Here is a 4,930-nt window from a genome sequence, read left to right as displayed (position 1 = left end):
GGGTGGGGCATGTAGGCCTTGTGGGGGGTGGTAGCCCCTGTTAGAGACATTTGGCCCCCATTGAGGGCTTGTACCCCTTGTGTAGGGCTGAATCCCCTGTTGTGGGGCTTAATTCCCCTGTTGGGGGCCCGCTCCCCTTGTGTTGGGGGCTGATCCCCTGCTGGGTGGCTGAATACCCTATTCAGGGCCTGTACCTCTTGTTTTGGGGTTGAACCCCCTGTTGGGTGGCCATACCCCTTGTGAGATGGCTGAACGCTCTGTTGGGGGAGCCAAACCCCTTGTGTGGGGGCCACTGCCCTGTAGGAGTGCAGCAAAACATATTCATGAATTCATGAAACATGTATTTAGAGTTCACTTTATTATTATGAGAAGAAACTTGCTTTAACACTGTAAGATATATCAATAAAACATTGTCCAACTGATCACCCCCTCTGTCTTGCTCTCTGTCTTTATAGTGGTCTTTTGTTTTACTTGTGGAGGAACATGGATTTGTGGGTATTTTACAGAGTGACTGGGATTTTTTTTAACAGGGATTTTTCAGATTTCCAATGGGAACACCAGAATTCCTGCTAGGGAGGCCAGTGGCAGGACCCCTGCTTGCTCAGAGCTGGCACCTTGGACCCAGCTGGCTGTGGCTGACCTGTCCAGATAGGACCAGGAGGACATGCTTTTACAGTTCAAAACAGCCCACCACACTCAGAACATCTTCCAGGCAATAGCTGCCCAGATGGCCAGGCAGGGGTCAAACATGGCAGTAGTGCTGCAAAAAGGCCAACCCTGCAACCGCAGCCCACCGGCAGCTGGCCCAGAGGGGCAGATGCCTCTACTGGCTCTGCAGTCCCCATCCGGGTCTGGCAGGTGCACAGCAGGTCATAGCCAGGCAGCAGCGCCCACTGCCAGACTGCTGCAGTGGGTAGAAGTTGCAGGGAACTCTCCGGGCTGCTTCAGCAGTCCAGCTGGCACAAGGGGTAGTGTCCCCAGGTACCAATTGGCTGGGCCACAGAAGCTATTGAGAGCTAGTAGCCCTGAGCTACTTGCCAGGGCAGTTTTTTATACTGCTGGGGACAGCACAGGTGCTGGCACTAGGCTCTAGCTCCCCCTGGACGTATATCCAGGAGAAGCCAGGCAGGGTTATTTTGCCCCAAGTGGCACAGTTTGCTCCACAACACAGTGCATGTAAGAAAACCTGCACTGAAGCAAAAAGCCCTGGCTCAAATTTGCACTGCTTCTATTTGAGCTGCTGCAAGCACACATGCTTGCATGTGTGGACATGCCGAGGGGATGCAGCTGCACCCTCATCCATTGCCACTGGCTCCAGTCATGTGAGTTCCCACCAAGTCTGTTATTCTAGTCATGTCATATTTCTGTGACTGTGTGAGAACTTCCAATTTTTCCTGCTTGTTCCCCAGGCTCCATGCATTCATGTACAGACATCGGAGGTAACTAGCCTGTTGCACTATTTACTCGGGAAGAATGAGAAGGCCTCCCCTGTTTCCCCTTCTTGTGCCTCCTCCGGGTCACCTGCTTTCCCATTTACCTCAGGTCTTTGACATTGCATTAGCAAGTTTATCCTCTATTTCCAGCGCATCAAAACAGGCTCCCCACATGTGTGTAGGAGCCCTCAGTGAAAGTATAGCTAGTCAGGACTAAAGGTGCTACAGAGGTTTGTCTGCTGCTCCATAATAAAAGTTTGCTCAGTTCTTCATCCCTGCTCTTACTGAACTCAGTGGTGATGTTTGAACTGGTAAATAAGAAAGAACTTGAATGAATCTGAGGTTCAAAGGGAAGGGGAATTTGGAAGCAGAGAGCAAGTAGAGCAATATGCAGCTACATGGCAAGAAAAACACCTCTGTAAGTGTTCTGTCTGTACAGCAACTGTTTAAATAAAAGGACAGTAGTTGTTCCAACCCATCTGCATTTCTATTGTCAGGCAATATAACAGAGAACTAGAAGTTATTTAGACAAAGGTTCAAATGTTACCTAGCAGCCATAGGGACAGAAGAGAAAAATAATGAAGTTAAATCCTCTGTGTTCTTGCATATTATGCAGACTATTATTCCCTATATCCAGAAATATGTACTTTTTCCAGTACTACTGCAAAGTTGATGGTAGTCCATGTTTGCAAGGCATTGGAGTCCAGAGGAATTCTTTTACTGACAGTGGACCTCAGCTCTCTGGCTCTGAGTTTAAGCAATTTGCTGTGGATTGGGACTTTCAGCACAATACATCAAGTCCTAATTTTTCCCAATCAAATGGCCTAGAGAAATAGTCTATTAAGACCATAAACACTCTATTGAAGAAATCATGTGACAATGGGGTAGATTTGTTTTTAGAGGGCTATTGGCATATCAAAGTACATTCCTGGCAAATGGATGGTCACTGGCACAGCTATTAAGGAGTCAACAGATACATTCTAACCTACCATTATGTGAGAGTTTACTGAAAGATCAGGATAACAATGCTGTCAGAGCAACAAAAGAAACTCAGAAGTAAAAATAAAAAATGATATTTCAACAGAGAAGCCCAGGAGCTTTTGGCACTAAAATCTAGTGACAGAGTAGGACTGAGGATTTATACCCCCAAATATATGAGATTGTTATAGTACTATCAACTGTTAAGTACAACCCTGGCCTACCTGGTCCAAGCAGACCATGGGATCTTGTAAAGATGCAATCATTAGAAACTAGAAGCACTACCATAGAACTTTCAAATCCAGAAAAAAGAGGTGGGCATGAACTGTTCTCAACCTGCCTTTCCCTATCCTAGCACCAGAAATAGAAATGGAACCAAGTCATCAATAAACAAGCTTCTCACATGCCTCAGAGGGTCTAAAATTTTGCCAGTATGGGAGGAAAGTGAAAACCCTGAAAGACTCATAGAGACTTTCTAACTGTGCTGCAGAAAATTAGGAATAGGAATGTGGATGTTAAAGACTCGCTTCAAAGTGACGTGCTAGTAAGTAACCACTGTAAGTGAGTCACTACAACCATGTGCATCCAGCTAAACACTAAGCACTCTGCACCTATCCTTTTGCACGTAAAAGTGCATTCAACTGTCATCTGCTTCACTCATGTTCATTTCAGCTGGAAATGAACAGTTCTCTCCCAGAGGCCAGGTGTCCATTGCATGGCTTCCTAAGCCACAGTAGGAGTAAGTAGATTGGGCTGCCAAGAGCCATGGAATGAACAGTGCTAGCAAAATAGTTGGCCTTATCAGGCAGACAAGGCAGGTATTTTGGAAGATCCTCATCAGTGGACTTTGCTGTACTATCCAGTGCTGTTCATGAATCTGAAACCGTGATCCACAGTGCTTTTTAGTACAGACGATGCTGATGTATGCTAGCTGTGTGAAAGGCAGGGAAGAGTACTGAGATGTGTCCTCCTGATAGTACTGATACAATTAGAGACCCTGGTACCTATACCATGCATCCTCAAACAATAATTAAAGCATTTAAGAGTCTAATCATATTGGAATATGCAAAAATTACTGGAAAGGTTCATTAATAATTTGGAATCTAAAGGGTTAGTTTACTATTTATATAGGCAAAGAGTATACTTTGTGGAGGTGGTCAAAGTAGATTGTGCTGGAAGAAGGGCCGAGTTTGAAGAAGGGGATTTAGGAGCATATTTTCTTTCTTTTTAAAATATATTATTGTTTTTATTCAGCCTTTTTAGTTCAAAAGACATTAGCAAACATTTTTTTTATTAATACATTAGCCATCTGATTTTTCAAGATGTTTACATACACCACTTTCAGATTTTGATAAACTATTATTTATAGCATGCAATTGGTTTCCCAAGTTGCATGTAATGTTGCCTATCCCAGGTAGGAAGATGGAGCCTTTTTAGATGGGATAATAACAAATGAAAAATACTCTGGTTAGCAATAGCTGTACTTATTTGCTTGTTGATATGGGTATTTGCACCTAAAACAACACTGTAAAATTTCTTCCTATCTTTTACTAATAGAGTTCACCGAATCCAGGGTTGAGATTTCTTCAAAGCAAGAGATTAAAAAGCTTTTATAGCTATCTCTTTTGCATGCTTTTTTGAATTTCAAGACCAATGTTATTTTATTAATTTTATTTACAGGGAAACACTGTGTAGATGAAACATCCAATTTTCAAAAACTGTCCCAGAAGGCACAGGTAGATTCTTTAGGGGGGAAATATTACATGATTTGTGTGTGCGCATATATATGTGTACATGTATTGTTCTTAGCAATATGCATTTCAAATACAATGAAGTGCATCACTCTTGATTGAAGTTCTCAGCCTTGGGACCATAGGCCTAAAGGTGCTTCTTATGAGCACATTTATAGCTCTCAGTCATTCGATTTCCTTTTCTCAAAACAATGTTTCTAAATTGAAGGATTTAGGCAAAAGAAACAAAGTATTCTAAATAGAGTGGAGTGCCTGAATCTTTCCAAATGTTTGCTCTCTTTCTATATAGCTCTTGTATATTACTGTTTAAAGAGCTAAATACAATTTTAACCACTTTTTTGTAAGGATTGACAGATGGCTTACAATTTACAATACAGCTTAGATGTGGTTCCAGGCATCTGCCATGACTCTCACCTGGCAGTGCCAAGGAAGAGTTTACAAGACGCTTTAAAGCAGTGGTGTTCAAACCTTGGCCTGAACAGCTGTGTCATCTGGCCTGCAGGGCTATCCATGGGCCCGGGAATTTGGCAGAGGGTGAAAGGTGATAGAAAATTTCTGGACAGAGGGAACTCCACGGGCCACATGGTGTGGCCCTGCATGCTAGATTGAGCATATGGGGCCAGTGGTGTGGCACAAAGCTGAGTAAGGCAGTATGGGATGGTGGGGAGTTGAGTGAGGTGGTGGGGAGCAGAGATAGATGGCAGGGAGCTGAGTGCAATGACATGGGGCAGCAGGTAGCTGAGTGAGTGACATGGGGCAGTGGGGAGA

The sequence above is a fragment of the Gavialis gangeticus genome, unplaced genomic scaffold (genome assembly GCF_001723915.1).
Source record: "Gavialis gangeticus isolate Ggan-Ray unplaced genomic scaffold, GavGan_comp1, whole genome shotgun sequence".
In the NCBI taxonomy this organism is placed as follows: domain Eukaryota; kingdom Metazoa; phylum Chordata; order Crocodylia; family Gavialidae; genus Gavialis; species Gavialis gangeticus.
This window is presented reverse-complemented; position numbering follows the sequence as displayed.